General features: G+C 34.9%; 1 long non-coding RNA gene across 1 annotated transcript; it reads right to left on the bottom strand.

Annotated features, from left to right (window-relative positions):
• Positions 1–1,499: 1,499 nt before the first annotated feature.
• Positions 1,500–5,219, bottom strand: LOC118760942. Its single transcript, XR_004997049.1, has 2 exons — positions 5,081–5,219; positions 1,500–1,595 (listed from the first exon to the last, which is right to left on the bottom strand). It is a non-coding gene; the product is annotated as an uncharacterized LOC118760942 (long non-coding RNA).
• Positions 5,220–7,335: the final 2,116 nt, after the last annotated feature.

Genomic DNA, 7,335 nt, shown 5'->3' with positions numbered 1-7,335 from the left:
CCAAGCCTGTTTCATATATTACACATATATGTATGCCTATATATATATATATATATATATATATATATATATATATATATATATATATGAAGATATATATATGAAGGTAGATAGATAGATATACATCTGTAAATATAATATGTGACAATTATTTGGTAGCCATGATAAAACGAGTTTCAGTGTTGGGGCGGAAACCCACTCCTGCATCTCTTCAGTCATCGGACCATCGAAAAAATACATTTTTGGTCCCCGCAAGATTACAGATAAGACTTGCTTTCTATATTGTGTCCACATACAAGCTGTTTATCTCTCTATACTTTTTACTTATATTTCTTATATATTTTTATATACTTTTTTTACATATAGAGATATTTTTTTTACATATTTATAGAATTTTATTGCTCATATATGGGATTTTTTGTGCACTTGTGTGGATGTGTGCGTGTGCAGGTATTTGCATGTATATGTGTACATATGGACATGCGTGCTTACTCGATTACTATATAACAGTCATTTTCATAGCGTTTTTCTTGATGGCCCGATAACTGAAGAGATGCCGGCGTGGGTTTCCACCCCAACATCTGAAACTCGGAGTTTTATCATGGATACCGAATAATTGTCGCATATATTTACAGATAAATTCCTCTATTTACATAATATCAAGGTCTCTTTCATCTTTTGTCTTGTCATTTTTTATCAATATACAGATATATATATGTATACATATATATTTGTATATATACATATGTGTATACATATATATGTATCTATATGCAGGTATATAAATGTGTGTGTGTGTGTATACATATATACACACACACATGTATATAGATATATATATCACGTGACTGACCAGATGTTGTTACACATCGCTGGTCACAATGTGTTCGCATTGTTTTAGCCTTCGAACGATGCCACCCCGCTGGCTAAGCGAGCCGGCCAACAGAAGAAAGAGTGAGAGAAAGAGTGGTGAAAGAGTACAGCAGGGATCACCACCCCCTGCCGGAGCCTCGTGGAGCTTTAAGGTGTTTTCGCTCAATAAACACTCACAACGCCCGGTATGGGGATTGAAACCGCGATCCTATGACTGCGAGTCCGCTGCCCTAACCACTGGGCCATTGCGCCTCAATATATATATATATATATATATATATATAGATATATATATAATATATATATATATATACACACACACACATGTATATACATACATATACACATATATATAGAGATCAGATTGGGGCCTGGTGCAGCCTCCTGGGTCTCAGACCCCAGTCGAACTGTCCAATGCATGCCAGTATGAAAAACGGATGTTAAACGGCAATGATGATGATATATGCATCTACATACACATACATATACTCTGAAGATGAATTATTTGGATATGTAAATATCTTGAACAGCTAAAGGAATTTAAAAAAAAAAATACCTTACCTGTCAACTATTTCCCCTTTGCGTTCTTTAGACACCATTTCTAATAATGTAGTTCTTAGATGCTCTCGAATAATGGGATGCCGTACTACTTGGTCTCTGAATATCATTAAACCAAGATTGTACACATTGTCAACATTATTCTGTTGTACATACACTCTGTCCTGCAAAAAGATTTTTAAAAATAGATTTAAATTAAAAACTTATAGAAAAAAATTATCAAGTAAAAACTAATTCACATATTTTAAAATAAAGATGATTCAGTATTTTTTCTTTAATTTCATAAATTTGAAGGAATTTTGAGGTTGTACAATTATTGATGGGTTAAATATTGGGTGATAATCAAAGAACTGGAAGAAGGTAGCTTTGTCTGTCTTCCCTCTTTCATTATCTCTATCTAAATTTCTTCTTGATTTCCTTCGTTTCTTTTCTCATTTACATTTTATGGAGTTAGGTCTCTTTGTCTGTCTTCCCTCTTTCATTATCTCTATCTAAATTTCTTCTTGATTTCCTTTGTTTCTTTTCTCATTTACATTTTATGGAGTTAGGTCTCTTTTGATATTTGAAGAGTCACTCATCTGAAACTGCTTCCTCAACCCTTTTGATACTAAACCATTTAACCCTTTCGTTACTATATTTCTGACCAAAATACACCACTCATGAGTTTCAATTAAATTCTAAAATAATCATGAATTTAGGCTTGTTTCATTAAATAACTGTAACTTTTTTACTTATCAACATATTAATGTGATATTTGGAACATAATTAAAGAAAAGGTTCTTAATCAATTCTGTTGCATAACTTTTGTCTCAATGTGACTTTAATTACAGGTAAATCCAGGTAAATTGAGCAAAAGCTAAAAATATTAAAATTTTGTTTAAACATCACCATAGAAAATGAATCATCAGCTAATATTGGGTATGCAACAAAATTTTGATAAAGAAGAATTGTGCACATCACTAGATCATCAGTTGAATTTAATGCACAACAGGTGTACCATAAAAGTGGAATAAACTGAAATACTGGAATCCACCTAAATCCACTGCAAGTTTGACTGAACTAAAGAAATCGGTCAAAAAATAATATACGGCCCTGGTTATAGAATGGAAGTGATAAATTCCAGACCACATCGTTCCCTAGGCCATGCTGACTAACATTAGTTTCCCTGTATAAAAACTAAATCCACAGCAGTACCCAGTATTTATTTCAAAAATTTTCCAAACTTTGATCCTCCATTTTGTGTTTGTTTACATTCTGCGTAAATTTGTTTTCGCAGTGATCACTTCAAACAATAACTTCCAGACCACATCGTACCCTAAGCCATGTTGACTAATATTATTTTCCCTGTATAAAAACTAAATCCACAATAGTACCCAGCATTTGCTTCACAAATTTTTCCAAACTTTGATCCCCCATTTCGTGTTTGTTTACATTCTGCATAACAGTTTGTTTCCGCAGTGATCACTTCAAACAAGCATACTGTAAAAAATAAAAGTTTAATGGTTTCGCTTCCTAAGAAAGACTATGGATAGACTGTCTCCTCAGAAAAATTGCTAATAAAAACATTTTTAAAGTTTTTTACTTCATTCCGATGTAAAATCGTCTTTGCTGTCGCCGCTTTCAGTTTCTTCAGAATCACTGTTTTCATTTTCGGATAAGAAAAAATATCCTATTCATTATTGTACACCACGTGCTTTTGTACCTCATTCATTCTTTTTCTCGATATCTCCCTATTTTCCGTTGGAAAAGCTTTAAATTCGGAATCAATGTTTGATAACATGAAACTCCTATCCATTTTCAAAGTTGAAGAAAAATCGATGCCAAAAAAAATCTCCCAAAATTTCACTGAGTTGAGATATCACGTCAAGCAATGTCGGATACTATAACCCAACTATTTACAAAGTGAAATCACGTGTTTTAACGAATGTACCAATGAGATTTGGGTTCAAATTTACATTTAAATAACAATAGGTTCTCTCGGCCGGGTTGGTATTATGAACCAAAAACTTTTTTGGCCAGGTTAGACACTGGTTCTATGATACAAATGTCATTGATCTAAATCAAAACTTTCCATAAAAATTTCATATCAATTTATGTTTGAAACACAAGATTTATAACAACAAAGTGATCTCGTTAAATTCTTCACTATTCTAAAAATTGGAGATAAAAAAAGAAAGACAATTTCAGCAGATATATTGTAACAAAAGGGTTAAGGCCAGCTAACCTCACTATCTTTAGTTACTGTTATATACCTGTTATAACTTCAAGCTACAATTTCATGATTTGCAGTCTCATATTCAATGTTGACCAACATTTTATTATCAGTGACATGCAACCTTTCACCTAGATGAAGTTAAATGAAAGTCAGAATAAGTCTAAAAGACCTAATAACAGTAACTTACAATCTTGCAGCCTTAATTTATTTTCTAAAAGAATCCTAGACATAGCAAAAGCATTGATGTTGAAAGCATCCTATTTAGTAATATTGGCAATCATATGTAATGACAATTCAACAATCTTCTGCTGAGTAAAGACTTGTACATTGTAATGTGCACACCCTTACATATATACAATGCCATCCAGATAAATTTCTCTAAGAACAAAAAGTGGACATTCTTGAGTTATTTGGGTTATATCAAAGAGTGTAATTTGATAACCTCAAACAGAAGTAAAAAGACAACACATGACTTAGAATAAAGTTGAATAGTACCAAAATCCCTGATGCTTTAATGTTTGTCTCAAGTATATCTTCACTTTCAATAAGCAAAGACAAAATCAAAGATCACAACCTTTCTAATAGGGAGTAAAACATACCAACTTTTTATTTTTGTTGGATATACTTAAAACAGCCTGAGAAAAAGATCTATGCATGCTGAACTGTCACTATTCTTGGATATTTCAGGTTTCAAAATTAATATTAATGAATTTCCCATGAAGCTTGAAGAAAGAAATTACTAGATAAGTTGAGAAATAAGTATCAGCTCACCAGAAACTACCTGAAATCCAGAAAGAGCTTTCTTTATAAAATTGTTCTTAAGAATCTTCTGTCAACCAAATTAGCTCACAAAGCATTGGTTGGCTCAGGGCTATATTAGAAGTCCTGCATAGTGGTACTGAACCTGAAACCATGTTGTTGCAAAGCAAGCTTCTGAACCACATGGGCATGCCTGTACCTAGTCCCCCCACCCCTAATTTTCATATATTTTCCAGGATACCAATTTTTTCCTCACTCATCTTTCACATTTCTTCTATCTGCATGGTATATATTATGGATTTCGTTTCAATAACAACTGTTCTGGTTGCTTAATGAAACTACCTAAATAGGTAGTTTCATTTAAACTTTTAGTAAATAGATGTAATTGGCTGAGTTTTATAGAAAACTCAGCCAATTACATTTTTACTTGAGAATTACAGGTAAAATTAGTAATGGCAAAGTTTGCTCTTTACTTACATACAGTCCATCGAATGAGCTTCCAAATGGTTTCTATCAACCCAATTTCCCTTTCAACGATAACCATCCAGTAGATTTGTACTAATATAGCTTAGTTTTCATAATCATGAAGTGTATGCACTTTGATTACTTATTAAAGTGATCGGTCAAGCTATTAGTAAAAGATTAAATTATGAATAAATTAAAATGAAAACTTACCATATACATTAGAATATCTCTAATCATTACCATGGATGTTTGATGATCATTCCAAGCATTGTTCAAAGTTTGAAGAAAATTATTATTTAAAGCTCCAAGGACATCTTCGCGAACCTAATATAGAAATAATAATATAAATTACATGGAAATATAAAATAAAAGACCACTATGTTTCAAGCATCATGATAAGCAGACATTTTTCATAAATTATCACAAGTTTTGTATATGAGATTAAGAGTAAACCAAGTACATGGAGAAACTGATCCCTTACTTAAAACAAGGCCTCTCATTGATTATTCTTTTATTTGTTTCAGTCATTTTCATAGAAAAAAAGCACCTTTTTGATGTTAATATGGTCCGATTTCAATTTTATCTTCTACAGAATGAAGACCAAGCTTTCTTCTATCATACTCTCAATTTTGGTCAGCTTGCACTGCAGGTTCTCGAAGGAGATAGTGTTAGTTGAAGGCTACCAAACCTGCCACACACAGACAACTTCAGCTTTATATATATAGATTTGCTACACACTACTTTCCATCCTTAATAATGAAACTTGGTAGATCCAAAAGTTAAACACACAGATACTCACAAGATGAGTTTTATATATATAGATTTCTCAATGGGGATTTCAGGGAGTCGCCGGTGATGTATCGTGATCATCAAAAATCCGGCCTGCTAAAATTTGGTTAAAGTGATTCAAACTGCAGACTCAACGCAAAATGGTCACATTTAATTCAAAGCATTAAAAATGTTATGAAAACAATTGGTATGCGTTCACAAAGTCCAAACAATTAATACGTAAAACCTTCCAGGCTACATCCCGAAAATTCATTTCTTTGCCGAATTTCTACAATGACTGAGTAAAGTTCACTATTCAATGAATGGGATAAGGCCTAAACAAACATATTATATGTATATCTATCTATATATATATATATATATATATATATATATATGCATATGTATATATATATGATATATAATATATATATTATGCATATATATATATATATATTCGGGTGTGGAAGCAAGGGTTGGAATCAAAGGGCCTTAGAATAAATGTAGCAAAGACCAAAGTATTAGTAAGCAGCAAGAGGTACTCAGCACACACCCCCTCGGGTAGGTGGCCCTGCTCAACCTGTAGGAAAGGTACAGGTAGAAACTCCATAAGATGCACCCAATGTAAGTTATGGACACATAAGAGGTGCAGCAACATTAAAGGGAAATTAACAGATAAGATAGCTTTCATGTGCGGCAGAATGCACAGAGACAATAGACACAACAGACACTAAGAAAACAGATTCTATCACACTTCAGGGAGAGAAACTAGAAGTAGTTGATAGTGTCCGCTACCTGGGTGACCAAATTTAGTAGCGGAGGTGGATGCAACAGAGAGTATCACCACTAGAATACGAATGGCTGGGCAAAGTTCAGAAAGCTCCTACCCCTACTGGCAACAAAGGTCTCTCCCTCAGAGCAAAAGGTAGATTGTATGATGCATGTGTGCGAACTGCCATGCTTCATGGTAATGAAACATGGGCTGTGACTGCAGAAGACATGCGTAGACTTGAAAGAAATGAAGCTAGCATGATCCGCTGGATGTGTAGTGTCAGTGTGCACGCAAGACAGAGTGTAAGCATCCTGAGAGAAATGCTGGATATAAGAAGCATCAGATGTGGTGTGCAAGAGCGACGCTTGCGATGGTATGGTCATGTGCTGCGGATGGATGAAGAGAGATGTGTGAAGAAGTGCCACTCCCAAACAGTTGAAGGTATCAGGGGGAGAGGTAGACCCAGGAAGACATGGGATGAGGTAGTCAAGCATGACCTCAGAGCATTGGGCCTCACTGAGGCAATGGCGAAGGACCGAGATCTCTGGAGATATGCTGTGACTACAAAGACCTGGGCTGCTTTCTGCAGCAATTCCACATGCCCCCTACCCATTCTAAGTACCCCGGACCTTGTTGCCCCCGTGCCGCTGACACGTTAAAAGCTCGACCGATCGTGACCGATGCCGGACCCTCCGGCCCCTGTGCAGGTGGCACGTAAAAAGCACCCAATCCACTCACGGAGTGGTTGGCGTTAGGAAGGGCATCCAGCCGTAGAAACTCTGCCAGATTCAGACTGGAGCCTGGAGCGGCCCCTGGCTTCCCAGACCCGGTCGAACCGTCCAACCCGTGTTAGCGCGGAAAGCGACGTTAAACGATAATGATGATATATATTATCATATGTATATATATATATATATATATATAT

This window comes from Octopus sinensis, unplaced genomic scaffold (assembly GCF_006345805.1).
Source record: "Octopus sinensis unplaced genomic scaffold, ASM634580v1 Contig02283, whole genome shotgun sequence".
Taxonomy (NCBI): domain Eukaryota; kingdom Metazoa; phylum Mollusca; class Cephalopoda; order Octopoda; family Octopodidae; genus Octopus; species Octopus sinensis.
The sequence above is the reverse complement of the archived record's forward strand: the minus strand, read 5'-3'. Positions and strand labels throughout refer to the sequence as shown.